This window comes from Hyaena hyaena, unplaced genomic scaffold (assembly GCF_003009895.1).
Source record: "Hyaena hyaena isolate Hyena2069 unplaced genomic scaffold, ASM300989v1 scaffold_154, whole genome shotgun sequence".
In the NCBI taxonomy this organism is placed as follows: domain Eukaryota; kingdom Metazoa; phylum Chordata; class Mammalia; order Carnivora; family Hyaenidae; genus Hyaena; species Hyaena hyaena.
The window spans coordinates 2,869,044-2,891,684 of NW_024080786.1; the positions used below are offsets into that span (position 1 = coordinate 2,869,044).

General features: G+C 42.9%; 1 protein-coding gene across 3 annotated transcripts in view; it reads right to left on the reverse strand.

Annotated features, from left to right (window-relative positions):
• Positions 1-22,641, reverse strand: part of WIPF1 (WAS/WASL interacting protein family member 1) — a 128,701-nt gene that overhangs the window by 28,080 nt on the left and 77,980 nt on the right. Inside the window, exon 1 of one of the 3 annotated variants that reach the window (XM_039239215.1) lies at positions 16,316-16,547. The exons of the other annotated variants lie outside the window; for them this stretch is intronic. The gene's annotated coding sequence lies outside the window, so the exon portion shown is untranslated. Of the gene's footprint in view, positions 1-16,315; positions 16,548-22,641 lie in introns of those variants that run through there. 3 annotated transcript variants of the gene reach the window in all.

A 22,641-nucleotide genomic window follows, 5' to 3' on the forward strand; every position in this document is an offset into this window, starting at 1 on the left:
AGAATTGTCTTCCTTTGTTCCCAATGCCTCTCTCTCTCTCTCTCTCTCTTTAATGTTTATTTAATTTGAGACGGAGCATAAACATGGAAGGAGCAAAGAGAGGAGAGAGAATCCTAGGCAGGCTTCATGCTGTCAGCACAGAACCCGACGTGGGGCTCGAACTCACAAACTGTGAGATCATGACCTGAGCCGAGATCAAGAGTAAGATGCTTAACTGACTGAGTCACCCAGGTGCTCTTATTCTCAATGTCTCTTCACTGAAGAACACAATTTTTTGTTTTTAGAATTTAAAAAAATTAATTCAGGTCAACCACTAAAAGTTATTGTGGAAAACTTACTCCCTGAAACAAAGACTTTCTCATCGCTAGATGGCTTGTTTTCTGTGAACACAGAGGGAATGCAAGGGCTAAGAGGACATAGCTGGCCCGACTTGTCAGAGCTGCTGGATGGTGGGCACGAAGGCAATTTGGAACGGTTCCGTTCCAGGCGGACCACTGAGAAAGTGAATTTTTAAAACCTCCACGGCAGCAACAACAGCTGTCATTTATTGACAATTAGTTGGATCGAAGGCACTTACAGCATCTCTAACTTTTATAGTGGCATTGCCAACTGGCGTCATTCCGCTCATCTTCCAGAGAATGCGGAGACTCAGGGAATCTAAGGAACTCACTAAGACAGAAATTCATTAGGATCAAATCCTTTCAATCCCTGCTGTTTTTAGATAAGCATTTTTAGGCAGGTAAAGGGCTACCACCTGTATACTAGGTCAGACTCTGTTTTCCAATAAGAGACTGGCTCAGACAGATTCTTTTAAAAGATGTTCCTTAAATGGGCCGTTTCTGTGTGACACCAGTCAGTCACGTGTGGGTCCAAGCGGGCAGTGTAAGCGGTGCTGGGTGCCCATGCTATGAAGCCTGTACTGGGGTGGGAGTCACCTTCCAAGGCCTCAATGTCACACGTGTCGTAGGACCAGAAGGATGGGGATCGGAAACTGGATTCAGGCACAACGTACTGTGAAAGATGCTGCAGCCACTGCTCTGGTATTAACAGAGCTAGAGGAAGCAGATTACCAAGGAGAGGGGTGGCCAGGTCCGCCCGGGAGGTCCCCAAGATGCTGTCCATGGAACAGAATTAATTTCTTTTAAAGAATCACTTCAGCGTTTAAGTAACTTTCATCACAGGGAGAAAAGCTAGACTCTTCTTTTTTTTTTTTTTTTATACAAATAGTTTATTGTCAAATTAGTTTCCACATAACACTCAGTGCTCATCCCCACAAGTGCCCTCCTCCATGCCCATCCCCCACCCCCCCCCCCATCCATCAGTCCTCAGTTTTTGTCAGCATTCAAGAGTCTCTCATGGTTTGCCTCTCTCCCTTTCCCCCACCATTTCCCCCCTTCTTCTCCCCCTTGGTCCTCCGTCAAGTTCCTCCTAATCCTCCTATACGTGCAAACATATGATATTTGTCCTTCTCTGCCTGACTTATTTCGCTCAGCATAACACCCTCAAGGTCCATCCATGTTGCTACACATGGGCAACACAAAGATTTCATTGTTTCTCATTACCATGTAGTATTCAACTGTATAGATAAACCACATCTTCTTGATCCATTCGTCTGTTGATGGACACTTAGGCTCTTTCCATGTTTTAGCTATTGTGGAGAGTGCTGCTATGAACATTGGGGTACACGTGCTCCTATGCCTCAGCATTTCTGTATCCCTTGGGTAAATTCCTAGCAGTGCTATTGCTGGGTCCTAGGGGAGTTCTATTGTTAGTTTCCTGAGGAACCTCCACACTGTTTTCCAGAGGGGCTGTACCAGTTTACATTCCCACCAACAGTGTAGGAGGGTGCCCGTTTCTCCACATCCTCGCCAGCATCTAGAGTTCTCTGATTTGCTCATTTTAGCCACTCTGACTGGCGTGAGGTGGTATCTCAGTGTGGTTTTGATGTGTATTTCCCTGATGAGGAGGGATGCTGAGCATCGTTTCATGTGTCTGTTGGCCATCTGGATGTCCTCTTTGGAGAAGTGTCTGTTCATGTCTTCTGCCCATTTCTTCACTGGGTTGTTTGTTTTTCGGGCGTGTAGTTTGGTGAGTTCCTTATAGATTCTGGATATTAACTCTTTATCTGATATGTTATTTGCAACTATATTTTCCCATTCCGTTGGTTGCCTATTAATTTTCTGGGTTGTTTCCTTGGCTGTGCAGAAGCTTTTAATCTTGATGAGGTCCCAACAGTTTATTTTTGCTCTTGATTCCCTTGCTTTTGGGGATGTGTCAAGTAAGAAGTTGCTGCGGTGGAGGTCAAGGAGGTTGTTTCCTGCTTTCTCCTCTAGGGTGTTGATAGTTTCTTGTCTCACGTTCAGGTCCTTTATCCATTTTGAATTGATTTTTGTGCATGGTGTGAGAAAATAATCTAGTTTCATTCTTCTGCATGTTGCTGTCCAGTTCTCCCAACACCATCTGTTAAAAAGGCTGTCTTTTTTCCATTGGATATTCTTTCCTGCTTTGTCAAAGATCAGTTGGCTGTATACTTTTGGGTCCACTTCTGAGTTCTCAATTCTGTTCCATTGGTCTATGTGTCTGTTTTTGTGCCAATACCATACTGTCTTGATGATGACAGCTTTGTAGTAGAGGCTAAAGTCTGGGATGGTGATACCTCCCGTTTTGGTTTTATTTTTCAGTATTACTTTGGCTATTCGGGGTCTTTTGTGGTTCCATACAAATTTTTGGATAGTTTGTTCTAGTTTTGAGAAGTATGCTGGTGCAATTTTGATTGGAATTGCATTGAATGTGTAGAGTGCTTTAGGTAGTAATGACATCTTAACTATATTTATTCTTCCTATCCATGAGCATGGAATGTTTTTCCATTTCTTTGTGTCTTCTTCAATTTCCTTCATAAGTTTTCTATAGTTTTCATCATACAGATCTCTTGTATCCTTGGTTAGGTTTATTCCGAGGTATTTTATGGTTTTTTGTGCAATTGTGAATGGGATCAGTTTCTTGATTTCTCTTTCTGTTGCTTCATCATTGGTGTATAAAAATGCAACCGATTTCTGTACGTTGATTTTGTACCCTGCAACGTGGCTGAATTCTTGGATCAGTTCTAGTAGGCTTCTGGTGGAGTCTGTCGGGTTTTCTATGTAGAGTATCATGTCATCTGCGAAGAGTGAAAGTTTGACTTCCTCTTTGCCAATTCTGATGCCTTTGATTTCCTTTTGTTGTCTGATGGCTGATGCTAGGACTTCCAGCACTATGTTAAACAACAGTGGTGACAGTGGACATCCCTGTCGTGTTCCTGATCTCAGGGGGAAAGCTCTCAGTTTTTCCCCGTTGAGGATGATGTTAGCTGAAGGCTTCTCATAGATGGCTTTGATGATGTTTAAGTAGGTTCCTTCTATCCCAACTTTCTCTAGAGAAAAGCTAGACTCTTCTAAAATGTTCCCATTGTGTGTTGAATTTTAGGTGCACAAAGAAAACTACAGGGAGAGAAAAGCTTTGTTTTGTTTTCACACACAGTATTACGGGTTGAACTGTGTGCCACCCAAATTCACGTACTGAAGCCCTAACCGAACTTCCAGTAGCTCAGAATGTAACTGTGTTTGGAGATAGGGCCTTTAAAGAAGGGATGAAGTTAGAATGGGACCATCAGGGAGGGCCCTAGCCTGCTCTGACTGGGTTCTTAGAAGAAGAGGAGGGGACACACGGGATGTGTGAGCACAGGGGCGTGGTGGGTGAGGACACAGGGAGAAGGCAGCCAGCGGCAAGCCTGGAGGAACCACACCTGCAAAGCCTTGAGGTTGGACGTCAAGCCTGTAGGACTGCGAGACGATAAAATTCTGCTGTGTAAGCCACCCAATCTGTGTTGTTGTTGCCATTGTCACAGTGCCCTAGCAAACTAATAAATGCAGATTTAAGAATGCATGAGTGTCTGTTATCCATTGTAGCTGTTCTAAGACAATGACTGTTGAATAAAATATTCACCAACTGATTTCTCACCCAAGATATCTCTGGATTGTCATACACTGAAGAAATTACAGATCAACCTGAACTCTGGGATATGTGACTCAATGCCAAAGTTTTATTTAATACTGAATGGATCATTCAAAAAGCATCAAATTTTAGTTGGAAAAACCACTGAAGTGAGGGCAGGGATCTACCAATAAACCCTTTATAAGAGAACTGGCACCATAGGCTAAGAGAAAAGAGCAGAGTATTTTGAATAAGTGGCTTATTATTCAAAACAAGAATTCATTAACTGGTTCTTCTCTGTTGCCCCCACCCCCCACTATCAATATTTAGGAATTCTGGAATTTCCTAGATCTGTGAAAGAAACGGTTGGTTTTGTTGGTTTTACTATAACTTTATTAGGTCGACATCATGGTTGAACGCATATCAGACAGCATCATACACCGACCCTTGACCAACCAGAGCATCGTGTGGTCCAGAGATATTTGCTAAAGATGTAACATTAGTTATGACAGACACCTTGTGAGAAAGAGTGACCTGTTCATTCCCCTTTCCATCCTACCGTGGACATATTCTCTCCAGTGGCATGGCCAGCCAAAGGCTCAACCACAGCCCACACAGTTCAGTCCGACTGGCCCCAGGAAACTTGGGGTTTCCTCTTCAGTCTTTCATCCAAGAACACACAATTATCTCTGAATGTAAAATGGTCAAGATCAAGAGAATTGGCTGTTATTTAAGTAAATGGTTTCTTAGTTTCTTATAGCCAACTTTAAAGTCATTCTAGATCCTACCATGTGAGGCCCACATTACAGAATGCCTCGAGGAGGGGAAAGGTTTCCAATGCTGTCCAGTGAAAACACCTGATAATCCTCAGAACGCTGGCCTCGGTCCTGAGTCGGGGAGTGAATCAGCCAAGTTCGATTAAGGTGGAGAAAAGTGGGTTTGTCCAGTTATGTTTTCTCACCATTTTGGATTATTCAAAAGTATAAAGCATTTGCTATATATATATCTTGCCAATGGTCACCCTTAAATACTATCTATCCTAAAATGAATGAGAGAAAAGTAAACTTTTCTTATTTTTGCAAAAACTTGGAATCAGTAGAAGAGTATTTTATCTGCTCTGTGTGTGTGTGTTGGGGGGGGGTGGGTATAACACAAATAATACAAGTGGACAGATCGAAGGTCCAAATGTTCTCTTGCTCCGTTACTTTCTATTCTGTGTCTTATTTTTATTCAGATACATTGATGTTTTACTTTATATATAATGTTCTCAACTCACTTTTCTGTATGTGTTTCTCACATACTCTTGGCTTCTTCAGGTTAGATGAAAATTCAAATAAATCCCTCAAAATGTCACCCCAGAATTAATACCTTGTAAATAAAGAAGCCCTTCAAGGCCTCAAACTCATAATAGAAGATTCCAAGGTTCAGCACCTCAGTAAGCCCTACCCTAGTCCCTGTACCACCTCTATTTTACCTGTGAGAAAACCCAAAGTGTGAGAACGGAGGCTCGATCAGAACCTCTGAGCCATAAACAAGACTGTTAGCCCTTGTCACCCTGTTGTTCCTAATCCTCATACTTTATTGATCTCCATCCCCACTGAAAGCAAATTTTCAGTCATCGATGTGTGTATGCCTTCTTCAGCAACTCAGAGGACAAGGCCTACCAGTATCTGTGTGCCCTTCACTTGGGAAGGAAGAGAATACCCCCGGACACTAATGTCCTAGGCTTTTACTGAGAATCCTTCCTGAAAACCTTAAAAGCAGACTCAGATGACAAAAACATTTTCGGGAGGCTCCGCCTTGTTACAATATGTAGATGACTTGCTTCTCCGCTCCTCCCAAGCCTCATCACGGGAGGACAGCAGCTACCCGTTAAAACGTTTAGCCTCAGAGGGACAGAAAGTCTCCAAGGCAAAATTACAGTCTGCTCAAACTTAGGTTCGATATTTAGGGCACCTGAGCTCAAAAAAGGGCCACATTCAGATTCAGATAGGCTGAGTGGTATCCTCAACATCCCCCAACCTAAACTAAGCACGATTATAAGGTTTTCTCAGGCTAGGGGGCTACTCTTGAAATTGGATTCCAAATTTCTCTCCTATGGCCCAACCCTTATATGTTTTACTGAAAAACAACAAACCATGGGGCGCCCTGAGGGCTCAGTTGGTTAAGCATCGGACTCTTGATTTTGGCTCAGGTCATGATCACACAGTTCATGGGATCAGGCCCCCCACTCATGTCTCTGCACTGATAGTGCAGAGCCTGCTTGGGATTCTGGGATTCTCTCTCTCCCTCTCTCTCTGGCTCTCCCTCCGCCCCTCCCCCCCCCAATAAGTGAACATTAAAAAATAACAACAAATCTGACCCTATTATTTGGGAAGGTCAGGATAACACAGACTTGGGGACCTTAAGCAAAAGCTTAATAAAGCTTCTTGCCCTCAGACATCAGGGAGGTTCCTTTTTTCTCCTTTTTGTGAGAGGGAAGAGAATGCCCTTAGAGCACTTGCCCAAAAATATGGACCCCATCATCAACCCATAGGGCATTATTATAGCCAACAGCTGGCCCCTCAGGCATGAAGATACCCCCCTTTTCTCAGAGCCATCCCTGCCACTCTGCCTACTTGGTTGAGACCACTGAAGAAACAATCATGGGACCCCCTCTAACCACCTTTGTGTCCCATGCAGTAGAGGCCCTTCGGAATTCTCACCACACAACACCTTTCAGCCAGCTGCCTTATCTCCTGTGAAATCCCCCACTAACTGCTCATCATGGAACTCTTTCTTGTTGCGATGTCCTTAACCATGCCATTCTTCTCACCCTCTTCACTGACGGAACCTCTCACAACCGTGTGAGGCTGACACGGCACCTTTGGACTCCCCACGATAATTTACAGAAAACTTCTCAAACCAATGCAGATCTTCCATGGTTTACTGATGGGTCTTATTCAAGGGATGAAAATGGTAAATATGCTGGGCACACTATTAAAACGCTTTTCAAAAGAGTTCCTTTACGTTTAGCCCAAAAGGCTAAATGATAGGCTCTTATTCAGTCTCGAACCTCAGCCAAAGACAAGCTCACAAACATCTACACGGACAGTCGGTCTGCCTGTGGGGCAGCCCATGACTGGGATGCTATGGAAACAGCAAGGTTTCCTCGCCTCTGATGGGAACAAACTTAACAATTTTATTGGATGCCATACTTGTGCCAGGTGCCCAGCTAGTATTAAGGTCCCTGGGCATTCCAGACTTGACTCCCTGGAGGCTGAAAGAGACCACCTTGCCGATGTTTCTGCTAAAAATACCGGTCTTCAGGGAACGAACAAGCAAATCTGTGTCATGGTCCAAAAGGATGTTCCTCCAAAAGAAAATCCCCAAAACCTGACAAGAGATGCCCAACAACTGGCCCCAGAGAGGAAAATACAATGTTGGCAATCTAATAATTGTTGGTTGAGTAGAAAGAGAGAACCCTGGCTTGAACCAAATAAAACAACGCAGTCCTGATACAGATTCTCAACTTCCCATTACTAACCGCGGTACAGGCATGAAATCATTGGTCTGCTGGTAAGATGACAGCCTTTACGAAACAATACTGGTGTGCAAATATTAACAAGGCTCCAAAACGTGTCTACCTGGCTTGCCCTACCTGTGTACAATACAAGCTGGGGAAACACATCCATGCTGCTCCTGGGCATTTTAAATTGCCCGATGGACCTTCAGAGGTTTGGCAAATGGGTTTCATTCAGCTTCTCCCATCTCGTGGATAAAAATATGCTTTAGTCAGGGTCTGTATGTCTTCTCACTGGACTGGAAGCTTTCCCTTACAGACAGGCTATGGCCTCTTTTGTGGCTAAAGTCCTATTAGGAAAGATTACCCCCACCTGGGGCGTCCCTCTCGAGCTTCACAGTGACGCAGGGACTCATGTCGCCCAGCGAGCGCTTCAACAGGTCTGTGCTGTGTGCCTGGTTCTATAGCACTTCCCCGGGGCCTACCACCTCCAATCCTCAGGGCTTGGCCAACACACTAACGGGATTACTAAGACGCGACTGGCAACATTTGTAGAGACCTTTCAAATCACCTGGCCAAAAGCATTGCTGTTGGTCCTTCTAAATCTCAGATCCAAGCCTTTGAGACTCTTAAGCTCTCATCCTTTGAGAATGTCACAGGGGGCCTGATGCACCTGGCTCCCACCTCTTTTGACAGCTGATACAAGGAGATATACTCCAACATCGTAAAGGCTTACTTGCTTCTGTTGAAAAGGACCGTGCTTCCATAGTACAATGTTTACACTGCATGCTCCCAGGAGGCGAAGACCTTAAATACCTTACAACCCGGGGACTTCACCTGTTGGAAAAGACACCTCCAAAAGTGTCTTCAACCTCACTGGAAGGCCCCTACTAAGTACTGTTTAACCAACCCCGTGTCACCAAACTTCCAGGAATAGACCCCTAGATTCACATGTCACATCTATAGGTACCAAGCCCTGACTGGAGCTGCACACCAATTGGTGGCTTGAAAGTAAAGATTTTGAGGCACGGAAGTGGAGAACAGCCTTCCTAAGAAGACTGGATCAGGCCTGTAGGTTAGAATAGTATACTCATACACCCTTGTTCCCTGCCTCAATTTAACCAAATCTTTGGTTGGAGAAATGAGCTCTCTTGTATATATATGTACAGTAAAACCTTGGATGGTGAGTAACCTATTCTGTGAGTGTTCTGCAAGGTGAGCAATCATTTCTAATACATTTTAACTTGATAAACGAGCGATGTCTTGCAATATGAGTAGTACGTGATGCCGAGTGTCATGTGATCACAACTGAGCCAATGGTTCTTCTCTCTCTCTCTCTCTCTCGAGCTGTGGGATTGTGGGTGGTGGTCTCCCATGCTCAGACACTTGGGGTCAGGCTGCGGTGTTTGGCAATCAGCGATTTTTCAGAACATTGGAAGGTACCCACAACTGGCACTGGTATTATTTTTTGTCACTTCAGAGCACCTATGGACAGTACTTTGCTTTTCCACACAAGAGTAAGCTTAGGAATGCTTTGCTTCACTCTAGGTCAGGCTGCCTGCAGACAGAGACCCTTTCCTCTGCTGCCTGATTGCCTGTTACATTAAATACACTATATGACAAATGTTTATTAATACTGTACTGTGGTCAACATCCGAGGGTGTACCATAAACCCCATGCAGGAAAAGATTCCATTGAGCCAATGGATAGCAGTGGATAGCAGTGATTCTGCTAGTGATAGTGAAAGTCGTCCTACACAATAACCTTCCTCTTGACTCCCTCACACCAGCCATGAAGGTTTTCAAAGTTAAGTATGTGTTAATTTGTTTATTTTTCTTTATATTTTACATGTTCTTTATTATTTTATATTATATTACAGTATTGTAATCATTTTCATATGAATATTTTTGGGTTGTGGAACGAACCATCTGAGTTTCCATAATTTCATATGGGGAAATTCGCTTTGATATACCAGTGCTTTGGATTACAAGCATGTTTCCGGAATGAATTATGGTCGCAAACCAAGGTTTAATGTATATACATACATATATGAAAGACACTGCGGACATACCACTTGTAAGCTGGCTGTCATACATACCCATATGTTTAGGAAGACTTTCAATATGTGATAACATGGTATTTGAGTCTTGGATGAATGATGCTAATGCCTCCACACTGACAGATGAGTCCATAAACATCAATACTTATGAGGGAGCCCTATGTGCAGTCCTGGCTGTATTCACCACTCTCTTTTCTCCTCATAGCAAAAGAGCAGCTTTCCAACGGTCCACCTCACTAAACCTTCGTGGCTGCATTAAATGAGAACTCCTAGAGGCACCTGAGTGGCTCTGTCGGTTAAGCATCCAACTCTTGGTTTTGGCTCAGGTTATGATCTCACGGTTTGTGAGTTCAAGCCCCTCATTGGGGGCCTGACAGTGACAGTGCAGAGCCTGCTTGGGATTCTCTCTCTCCCTCTCTCTCTGGCCCCTCCCCTGTTCACTCTCTCTGTCTCTCTTTCAAAATAAATAAATAAACTTAAAAAGATTAAAAAAAAAAAAGGGAACTCCTAAGAGGCATGTACAATTTGGATTTGTCTCCATAGAGACAGTCTTCACCCTTCAGTCGAGTAAGTGCTAATGAATGCTTGATGAGACATCTCTCCAAAACACCAGCAGAGCTGGCCGGTTCCACAGTCAAAGCAGGGGCGGCCCAACAATGATCATGTAACTCACTGGCTAAGGTAGTTTTGGATAATCACATAGCCTTCGATTACCGACTTGGTGAGCAAAGAGGCATTTTTGTGTGATAACAAACACCATCTGCCGCACATGGATAAACTCCTCTGGGCACGCAGAAACCCAATTGGACAAAATTAGGGAATACGCACATTGGTTACAACAAGCTTTGTCTAATTCTCCATGGTTTTTTTTTTTTTTTAATGTTTTATGTATTTCTGAGAGAGAGAGAGAGAGAGAGAGAGAGAGAGAGAGACAGCATGAGCAGGGGAGGGTCAGAGAGAGGGAGATACAGAATCTGAAGCAGGCTCCAGGGTCTGAGCTGTCAGCACAGAGTCCGATGTGGGGCTTGAACCCACGAACTCTGAGATCGTGACCTGAGCTGAAGTCGGACACTCAACTGGCAGAGCCACCCAGGAGACCCTCCATGGTTTTATGATTTGTTCAGTTGGCTACCTTCAGGCCCAGGGTCAGCGTGCAGTCTCATACAACTTGGAATTGTCACATTGCTTTTGTGTTTTGTATAATTATTTTGAAGTTCTGTACCTGAGGGCTATCAAAACTTTGTAGGAACGATACGCAAGAAGTAATGCTACCCCAATGCTACAAGATGATTTCCAATGTGCACACCCTTGACAAGATAGAGTTTAGTTGGGAAATGCCTGTGAGTCCTCCCTCTTAACCCTCCTTGTTACTCAAATGTGGCTTTATGTGGTTTCCAACTGCTCCGCCCTTTCCCTCCGATATGGGATACATCACCCAGGAAAGCTCTTTCCTGGCAGTGAGGGATATGGATGACCCAACCCTTCATCAGTGATACTTTTCAGGAAAGATCTTGATCAAAAGGGGGAAATGTGGAATCGAGTAATAGAAACCTCATTTAAAATGGAGTCAGGGGCACCAGGGTGGCTCATTTGGTTAAGTATCTGACTCGATCTCAGCTCAGGTCTTAATCTCAGGCTCATGAGTTCAAGCCCCATGTTGGGCTCTGCACTGAGTGTGGAGCCTACTTAATAATAATAAAATAAAATAAAATAAAATAAAATAAAATAAAATAAAAGGGGGTCAGGAGAGCAGAAAAGGGAGCTCTCAGACCCTACTAACTTGTCCTCAATGGCAGACCCCCCACAGGAAGAAGCACTTTTTAACAGGAAGAAGTCTGCCTTCCTCTCCCAGAAGGCAGATGGAAGATTTCCTCTCACCCAGCCAATGAGAAACTGCCACCACCTGAACTGTGACCTTCCTCCAGGGGGATTTAGAGCAAAGCAGCCCCTTCCAACTTCTCCTTTTTCTCTGTAAAGTAGCCTTCCTCTCCTTTGATCTCTCAATTTTGCCAGAGCTTGCATGTCCTCAATGGCAATTCTTCTGCCATTCCCAGATAAACCCAACTGGCTGTTTTATTTTCAAGAGTGACAACACAAACATGAAAATAAAACAGGATCGTTGTATTTAACCACTGAAAGAAGCATTTGATAATAATTAAATTTTAGGTGGGGCGCCTGGGTGGCTCAGTCGGTTAAGAGTCCACCTCTTGGTTTCCGCTCAGGTCATGGTCTCATATTTCTTGAGTTCAACCCCTGTGTCAGGCTCTGCACTGACAGGCAGAGCCTGCCTGGGAATACCTCCCTGTCTCTCTGCCCCTCCCTGGCTTGCTTGCCCTTTCTCTCCCTCAAAATAAATGTATTAGTTAAAAAAAAAAATTACATTTCAGGTGAAAAAGTGTTGGGGTTAATCATAATAGAGATAATTTACAGATATTCTAAACATTTTCACGTATGTCCTTCCAGCTTATAACCACACACATATACCCCTCCCCCTTCTGTCTCTCTATACACACATGCACATTTAGTTGACCCATAAATATTAAGTTATAATATGTATAATTCAACAGTGTTTTAATAAGAAAAGGCTCTTAAATTCATATTGAGTTATTTACAACCATAAAAAAGTATTGTTAGAAGCATTCATTATAAATGCAATGAATCCACTATAAGTTACACTAAAAATAAAATCATTTAGCAAACTCAAATGGCTACTAAAATCCTGAATTTTTAAAAGCCCATAGTTTTGGGATTCCTATCATAATTATTACGGATTCTATTCTTTAGAGGCTCCTGGATGGTGCAAACTTGGATGTGCTTAAGATCTGAAAACCATTAGAACTCATTACGATGAAGTTGGCTTTGTTCTTTAACTTCCTGTAAAAATGCTCAACAGGAAAATTGATGCTCACAGCAAACCACAGCCATCCTGTTTCTTCAGCACAATCATTTCACAGCTGCACTTGCCTGTAGTTTCTATTTTACGATACAAGTCACAGCGCAACATCTCTGGGCTCCACCCCCCACCCCCCACCCCCGCTGCTCCAGCAAGTCGTATGGCCATTTTAGAAACTTTTAATATCTTTGCATGAAGTTTGTTTCTATTACTGTGAGCTCTTCTCCAGCAGGCCCAGGCTTAGAGGGCTGTAGGCAATGAGGCAATCAACACAAAGAGGAAAAACAAAATACAGCCCAACTCAAGAGGAAGCAGAAGGTAGAGAAGAGAAACAAGTGTTAAGCAAAGCAGCAACCTCATAGGTGATCTCTGTTATCTCTGTTCGGGGTCTCTGTTATTGTCAATCCCAGCTGGAACACGCACCTCCTGCACCCGAAGCCCTCATTTCTCAAAATGTACTTGCTCTTTTCTTGATCATCATTTAAGACCATAACTTAAGTGAATTCTGCTTATAGGCTGTATCCATAACCCTTATCCTTATGGTAAGGGTTTGGGTCTTGGTATTTAGAGCATCCTTGGCTGGTTCAGAAATACTTCCTTCGGAGTTCTTTTAGATAAACAGTTAATTTGGGAGGGGGGAGTGGCAAAGGCATTTTTCGAAGTCATTCTGAAACATCTACAATGTCATTTTGATTAGCAGCACACAAATTCACTGGTTTACTGGAAGAGCAACTGGTAGGGGGAAAAAGGTCGCTATGGAGTAAAAGAATTTTTAAAATCCTCTGTCATACATGTTTAATTTAAAGATTAATGCAAATGTACAGGCATCCAAACCCTTTCAAAGGAGAAAATGAAGATAAGTTGAATGTTCTACCTGTCATTGTTCAGCTGCGAGAAGGGGAAAGAAAGCCCTTCTCTGCCTCATCCACATAACTAAAAAGTATCCAGTTTCTTCCCACTACTGCCAGTCTCTTCTAAGTTTTCTCTTTAAGGGGATCAAATTTTAAAGCCAGAGTTTTCCTAAACCTTCAGCACCACATTTAGTTTCACTAAAGGATGAAGATCTACCCCTGTGCCCTCACCCTCAGCATATATGTCAACACACTCAATATATTTTATTCATGGTGTCACTGAAAGTGCAGTCTTGTAATACAAGCAAAAGTATCACCAAATTTACTTCTAAAAAGGCCAAAAGACCTAGGAAGAAAAAAGTCTTCCTTATGGTTATTTACTTTATTTTACTTTTTTTTTTTTAAAGCTTACTTATTTTAAGAGACAGAGAGCACAAGTGGGGGAGGAGCAGGGAGAGAGGGAGAGAGAGAATCCCAAGAAGGCTCTGCAGTGACAGTGCAGAGCCCAACGTGTGGCTCAAACCAATGAACCATGAGGTCATGACTTGAGTCAATATCAAGAGTCAGACACTCAACCCACTGAGCCACCTAGGCGCCCTCGTTGCTGTGACATTTAAGACAAAGCACTTGTAATCTCAGAGTCTTACGACTGCAAGAAGTCACCTAGTGGCCTCTACACTGCATTTGTCATAGAAGCTCTTGAAATAATAGAAAATTTAGTTGCTAAGTGGCCTTGGGCCAACTGGATAGCCCAAGTTCAGTTCCCACAATAAGATGGGAATAAGGGTACCTACTCTATGGGGTTATTCAAGAGTGAAATAAGGCAAATGTGTAACAATATTTGCTATTTTTTAAAAATAAAAGTAGCAAAAGTAAAGAACCTAACATGTAGCAGGTGCTCAATAAATGCTATTGTCTTCCCCTCTGTTTAACCATCAGAAAGAAACCAGGAATCAATTGAAACCTTAGCCCACATGTGCATGCCCATGCAAACTTCCATATTACAAATGAATGGTGAAGGGAGATGTGTATAAAGTGCATTTTAAATTTCTCAGAAAAAGCATACTAGTTAAGGCATTCCTTATTCTAGTTATTTTTTTTTTTTTTTCAGTTTTAATTCTCAGAGGAGTGAGGGTCGCCAAATACAGACAGAAGTATTTACGGTAGTTCAAGGGAAATGCTCTTTTCAACAAGACATAAATGGATGGCAATTTGGATAAACAAAATGAACTGTTTCATAATTTAAACAGCCAGAAACTTACAAAGTAAAATGGCATGTTCCTGAAATGTGAAGCAGACTTCAAAGGGGCATCAAACGTGAAAGGTCCTGAAATTCTGGAGCTCACTTCCTCTTACATGTTAGCATAGGTTGGACAACTCCCAGCCTATGGGTCAGATCTAGAATCTGATTTCATCAACGAGGAGGGTCAAGTTGCTGCTGGACCCCAGGGAATCATTTTTATCACGGGGAGTTCTCGGAACACTGCAGCTTATCCACTGTCTGTATGATCCTTAAAAGTTTAAATATGAGACTAATGAAAGAGCTGTGAACAATGAACTCATGTATGAACTTTTCAAACAACAGCAAAAAACCTGATTGTGATTCTAGATAAATCATTGAAACCTCTTTAGACTGCAAAAGGAAGGGTTCTGACTATATGACATGCCGGTTCAGAAGCAGCATAACTTTATGAAATTAAATAGTGACACTTAAGTCCCACAATCCAAATGAAGTGGAAGGACGCGGCTTCCACACTGACCTCCAGCCGTTCCCAGCCTCTCACCTCCCTCTCTCACCATCCTGTCTTTTGCTTTCTCTTGCCTTTTCACTCACCTCTCTTTCTTTATACCACGCCGTTCTACTTTTCTTGATCACAATCTTCCTGAACCTTTTCTCCATTTTACCACTTCTCCATTTTCTACTGCACACACTATTTCTACTGTTAAATTATTTAAAAGAACGTGTCCTTATTGACTAAAGTTGTACGTGCTCTCTTAATATTTTAAAACTTTCTATTTTCTCCATGGGGAAAAAGGAATATGTCAAGTCACTTTTTCACATGTGCCCCGGAAGGGGGAAAGTTTTTTTTTTAATACAAAAAGTTTCTTTAATCCTCTTCTATAGGCCTCTAGGTACCTTGCTTGAAAATTTTAAGTTACAGTATTTCATGACAAAATGTTAATCATCTTAACTGCATATAGTTATAACGAATGCTACAGAATTTAATTAGCAGTATTAGGTATGCACTATACTGTTAAGGGGTTGAATAGAGAGATTCTAAAGACAGATTGTCTTCTTCCTAAAATACTCCACTTTGAAATGGTTTAATTTGGGATTTGACTTAAGTGACATATCCGTAGCAATAGAATAGCAACAGCTTAGTTCCTTGGTACTTTCCTTTGAAGTTTCCAATGACTCCCTTTACTTTAAAAGCACTTAACTGCTACTCGCCAAAGTGATCATTCAAAAGCACAGTGGGCACAACTGTACCATCCACTGAGAAGATATTCTTAGAGACATTAACCCTTATTTTAAGTGGAAAAAAAAATTCCTGTGGATCCAAACTTGTCCAGGGGTCAGAAAAAATTCTACTGAAAATGTTGCTTATTTTTTTGGCACAAACACAGGTTACAAATTGCCCGCAATCATGATAGTGTTGAAACTAGCATTCTGTGCAACAAGAAAAGATTACGTGGTCTTCTAGTAAGAAATCAAACTATCGATGGGGCGCCTGGGTGGCTTAGTCGGTTAAGCGTCCGACTTTCGCTTAGGTCATGATCTCGCAGTTCGTGGGTTCGGGCCCCGCGTCGGGCTCTGTGCTGACTGCCAGCTCAGAGCCTGGAGCCTGTTTCAGTCTGTGACTCCCTCTCTCTCTGACCCTCCCCTGCTCATGCTGTCTCTCTCTCTCCTAGAAATAAAAAAAAAAAAAAAAAAAAAGAAATCAAACTATCGCAACATACTATGGCCCACTCAAAGCCATTTAGTTCTTCCCTCTAGCCGACAAAGGAAACACATTTAGTTTGAATATAATTTTTCTTACCGTTAAAGGGTACCGTAGGAAGGCATGATCGGGAACACAGGTGGATAGACAAACAAGATGTGAGCCCAGAGAGAAAACGGTCCCTGAAAAAGGCATCATCTTCTAACGCAAGTGTGGGGTCGTTTTTAAACAGCCATTTTGGACAAGCTCTGGCCTCTTGTTAAATGTGACATACTGAGTCAGAGGCAGACGTCTTTCTGTGGTTATTCGCTTCCTGTCTGATTAATTTGTTGTTTGTTCCTTCCTCCTTTGCTGCAGAAAAAGAAACTAGATTGGTTTTACTCAAGAAGCAAGCAAGGGAAAAAAACCCTAAATTAAAAAATTAAATGTTTCTCTTTCCCACAAGGTGTAACAAGTATGTTTGGGACAGTGACAGAGGAGATCAGGATGTCCATCCAGTTGGCAGGCCAATGTTATTCTGGATACCTGCACAAATATAATTGTTCATAGAGCCCGAGATTCCTTCAGGAAAATGCCGTTTGAAAGTATTATCTCAAGAACTATACCATTTGGTATTATTCTCACTGACTATACCAATAGTATTAAGGAAAAGAGTAACTCAAGACTAAAAGCTCTCAGCTACACTGATGATTAGGGTAAGTGATTCTTCCTCATCTACAAGGCATTCAAGTGTGTAGACAGAAAGTCACAGATGCAGGTGAAGAGAGTTGGTCAGGTGTATGAAGGCAAATGAGTTCTGAAATGTGATTCTGGTGCTCAGGACAGGATAAATGATACTCAGCTCAAGTCATATGAAGATCCAAAACTTTCTGTGCAAAAATGTTTTGTTTCTGTCTTCCACACTTAATGGGATAACGATAACTCTCCCAGAAGATGCTTGACGAAAGCACAGAGATAATGAGTGCAGAAGAAGAAAAGGCAGATTTCTTATTATTAAAGGACTCTAAGAAGTAGATAGGCAATGGACTACATGAAGAAAATATTATACCAAAATCTTGAGCTATGTATAAATAATCTGAAAATGCTCATAATTCTTGCTTGATTCATCTGAAAGGTTCAGACTTACATTGCAACACATAGCAGGTAACTCTGAGAAGAAAAACTCCGAAAGCAAAAAAGGATCAGTTTAAAGAATGAAAAACAGGGCATATTTCAGAAATGAACTTCATTGTAAAATCAGAACTTTGGATCCTGATTCTGCTGGGTTCAGAAGGAAAAGGCATGAAAAGACCACAAGTTGTCTAATATTCCCTTCCTTGTAAAATGACAGGACTGGGTAGACCAGTTGTTCTCAATTCAGGAGGTGGGTGGAAATGTGTGGAGTCATTGTTAGTTGGGGGTGAGAAGCAGTGGGTTGGAATGGGGAGCACTGTGGGATTTTGGGTGGAGCCAGGAATGTGGAATTTCCTATGATGCTTTGGATAGTCTTACCCAAAATACCGACAGTGCTCCGACTGAGGAGTACTGGGATAGTTGATGTCAAGGCTCTTTGAGGCTCTAAATTCTTTGAGATATGAATCTAGCTGTATGAGTTGAGTTTTATGATGCTGGGCCATGGAACAATTCCTGGAAGTAGAGCACTCAAGGATTAGTAAGGGAGAGTCCTCCACTTCGCCTGGAGCTATCTGAAGGCAGGAGGGCATCCCTCTTGCCTAACACAGGGGCTGGAGTCCAGGGGACATGTGATAAGTGAATAAACACATGCAGGTATGGGGCACTAGACAGAGGCGGAGGCCTGCTATCATCTCCTTCCCCTTCCACTAACCTCAGGAAGATAAGAGAACTTGACCAACTACCAACTAAATGCCTGAGTGAACCTTTGGGGAAGTCTAACTGTAGTCTAACTAGGTCTAAAAAGGGAACATGGGCAATGTGATTATTTCTCTATGTATTTTTAGAATTATTTTGAGGGGCTTTAAGTAAGGCATCGCAAATACACACACGCACACAAATACACCCACGCCCACTCAGCACCCATGCAGTCCCTGTCCATTCCCATCCATCAGGGATGGCTCAGCTGTTCGGGAGAAGCACTTAGAAGGCTTCAGCCCTCAAGACACACAAGAGAGTAGTTGTCTAGATTTTGGGTCTGTTTTCATCTTGAATGAAAACTTATAAATACAGTCAACTTTGGACACATTTATGAGGTGTTGGTCTACTAGGCACCCTAGGACATAGATCAAAGAATGTTCCGCTCCTGCTTAAAATCCTGCAGTGGTTTCCCATTTCACTTGGAAAGACCAAATTCTTTTCCCTGGGCCCATAAAACCCTACAATATCTGGCCCTGCCCTAGCCCTCTGACCTCATCTCAAGTAACACCCCTTCTTGCTAATTTACCTTCCAGCTCTTTCTGTTCCTTAAACACATTAAGCTCATTTGCATCTTAGGGCCTTACACTTGTAAGCTCCCTCCCCCAACCCCTACACTCATCTCCTGGTTCCTTCTCGTTCTTTAAGTGTCAGCAAAAATGTCCCTCCTCATGCCCCATCTCTGTGTCTATTTTCTTTTATGCATAGCACATGTCACCACTTGACAGTCTTTTATTTAATGGCTTACGTAACTTATGCGTCCCCACTAGAATTCAAACTCCATGAGGACGGGGACCTTCTTTCCTATGGTGGCCTCAGCATGTACAACAGCCCATGACGCTTGGTAGGTGCTCAGTAAATGTCTTGAATGAAAAAAACAAATCAATACCTCCTAAAAATTCTTCTATAATATAACATTCTCTTAAGAGCTTAAGACTGTTCCCTCTCAAAGAGTCAATAAGGAATGCCAAGACTAGACTTGCACCCTTTTCTTGGGAAAGTTTAAGTTAAAAGGGAACTTTTTGGAGTCGCTTGGTTGGTTACGTGTCCTACTTTTGACCTTGGCTCAAGTCATGATCCCAGGGCCATGGGATTGAGCCCTGTGTTGGTCTCCACGTTAGGCGTGGAGCCTGCTTGAGATTCTCTTCCCCTACCCTGCTTGTCAAGAACACAGACACGCGCACCCATGTGCTCCCGCACGTTCTCTGTCTCTTTCTCTCTCTCTCAAAAAACCCACAGACATTTAAAGGGAACTTTTCCAGAGGAAGGATGCCATGGATCATCGGGGAAGGCTGGTAGCCCACCAGGGGACTTAACGCAGTGCAGGTAGCTTACTTCATTTGGCAGTGGGGAGATAAAAATGGGCTTAAAAAGTCAAAACCAAACAATCCAATAAGAAAGGAAGAGGAAGAAATAAGGGAAGCCAGGCAGGAAAAGACCAGAGAGAGGTTGTGTGGTGGATGGGGGAAGAGTTCCAGGTGCATCGAGAACTGTAGGGGCCTTGGAGGCCACATTGCAAATGATGACACACAAGTATTGGATGTGAAGGTGCTTTCTGCTCTTCCTCCTTGGTGAGGTGTTCTCAGATGGGTGTCAGCTTCTTAAAAGAAGGACATTTAAGACTGAATGAGACTGCAGAGATGGTAGTTTGCGCTGTCATTTACAGATAAGGAAATGGGGGTCCAGGGAGACTAAGTGACCTGCTCATGTCACACAGCTGGCAGCAGCAGAGCGGGGGCCACAAGACTGGTCTCCTGCTCTACAGCCCAGTGTCATTGCTGCCTTAGCTTCATTTTAGGTTCTGAAAGAGGATTTCACTTAATTCCTTTCTACAAGCACAGGAAGACAACATAAAGAAGAGGTGTAGGGAGAAGGCTGTGGCATGGAAGGAAAGAAGGTGAGGGAGGGTATGATTTCTGTTGCTGTTGGGGCCATTTTTTAAATCAAAGGCCAAAGGTAAATGGATTAAGAACCAAGGTAAAGAAAGACCATCATAGTTCTGGACTTCAAAGAGAATTAACAATATATTTTTTTAATGTTTTATTTTATGTTGGAGAAAGAGACAGAGGATGAGCAGGAGAGGAGCAGAGAGAGAGGGAGACACAGAACCTGAAGCAGACTCCAGGCTCTGAGCTGTTGGCACAGAGCCTGATGCAGGGCTCGAACTCATGAACCGTGAGATCATCACCAGAGCCGAAGTCGGATGCTTAACTGACTGAGCGACCTAAGGCACCCCAAGAATTTTAAATGTGATTTCACCTCCATTCAAAACACAGACCAATTTGAGTTTAACAGTAGAGTAAAACAATAACCAATACGCTCTTGGACCAATCAGGTAAAGAATCCTCCACATTAATGGACAGAAATTTAAAAAAACCAAGAGCAGACAGAAGATTATAAAACAGCAGCACAGTTTTTTATCAGTCTGGGAAAAGTAGTAAAGGATCACAGCCCACGACTCTCCCATGGTGACCCCAAATCAGCACAGACTGAATCAAGGGAACAGCAACATGTATAAAATATGAGATTTGTTTGCTTATGATTCTGGTTTTCCAAGTTGTGTTTCCATGACTACCTGTTACAGTGTAGTTTTTGCCCTGATAGTAGAAAGATGTTTTAGAATACTGGTTCCTGAATTCTTTTTTTTTTAACTCTTTTTTTTTATAGTTTATTTATTTTTGAGACAGAGAGAGACAGAGCATGACTGGGGGAGGGGCAGAGAGAGAGGAAGACACAGAATCCGAAACAGGCTCCAGGCTCTGAGCTGTCAGCACAGAGCCTGACGTGGGGCTCAAACCCACAAACCGTGAGATCTGACCTGAGCCAAAGTTGGACACTTAACCGACTGAGACACCCAGGCGCCCCTGGTTCCTCAATTCTTAAACACCTCCCTCAATAGCAACACACCCTTCCTTGTAGCTTCTCAGAGGGAAAGAGAAACCATGCCAGATTAAAAGTATGCATTTATTGTTTGAGGAAATCTACTTGCAAAATGTTAAAATATGAGAATCACATTATTTAAAAGAGTAGAAACCAAGTAATTTCCCTCTTCCCCATAAAATAAGTAATACAGTTACACAAAAGTTTGATCAAATTTGTTTTTTTTTTTTAAGTTTACTTATTTACCTTGAGAAAGAGACTGCGCACAAATGAGGAGAGGCAGAGAGAGAGAGAGAGAGGGAGAGAGAATCCCAAGCAGGCTCCTTGCTGTCAGCACAGAGCCTGACATGGGGCTCAAACCCATGAGCTGTGAGATCATGGCCTGAGCCAAAATCAAGAATCGGACCCCTAACCAAGTGAGGCACTCAGGGGGCCCCAGAGGTTTGAGCATTTAAAAATAATCTCAGAAACACACAGAAATTAAAGACATATCATCTAAGTGTGATATCAGTCTAAGCCCTGTCAATATAAGTTAGTATAATCTTACTTGGGGACAAATTTGCAATATATTTTCATACGTTTTGGCAGCTCAGCATTCATTCATCCTACGTGTACTGACATCCTTCAATTTTTGTTTGGAGACCCTCCTTCACTCTCAGGCCTGTGGGGCCAGAGGCATTTGCTCCCACTGCAGATACAGGAAGAACACGCGATTCAGGGCCAGCTAATCAGAGCCTTGCATTCTTCTGGCGTGAACTCTTTAGAACCAAGGGAGCTGGTGGCCTGCGGCGAGGTCATTTCCGCTGGACGGGCGGGAGTAGGATCTGTGAGGACACGGAGGCTGGAACAGCCACACGCATCCTTTGACCTCACAGGGTCTGAAACTGAAACCAACAAGTGAGGAACCGGGGGTAGAGGAAAATCACCTACTGGTGCTGTTGGTTGAATACATCTGTACCTCAGACTAGCCCTATTTCTGGGCTTTTATTTTACACTAACAAACAAATTCTCCATTTTGTTTGAGATAGGACAGTCAGGTTTTCTCTCATGGGCAACACAAACACTCTTGTGATGTAGAAATGGGTTGTAGAGGTGAGTGTGGAATGTGACTAACGCTGAGATGTGTACTGACTTAAGGCCTGGTGCAGGCTCTCCCTGGCTAGGAAGCTGGTGTCCTTGTTACGGGACAGCAAACACGCTGCTGCCACCTATTGAGTCCGTGGCCTCATAAGTCCGTGAGCCTACAGATGGTGCATCTGGAGGAAACATCCAGAATGTTGGCAAGTGTTGGCTCTTCCTTGCAGTCTTCAGTAAGAACCACAGAGGAGAGATCATTTAGGCTGAAGCTGACTGAAGGCACAGAGAGAGAGAAAATACAACTCTCGATTAGAGGCCTTTCTTTGCCTGTGATCTGCAAAAGATGGTTGAGAGTCAAATAATCTGGAGCCTTGTGGTTTGGAAAACTCAAAATTTCCATGCTATGCTAACACTGGATAAAGTAGGGTCAAAAGGTAAGAACCATATCAAGAAATACGTTTGGGACACAGGAGAAGACTGATACCCCAGTGTCCCTCCAAAGACATTCTGCTAGGTCCTCTCATCTGAACATAAGGCCAGGTACTTTCTTTGGGAAACACTGGGATCCATTTCAGGAGCAAGGAGTAAATTATGAATGG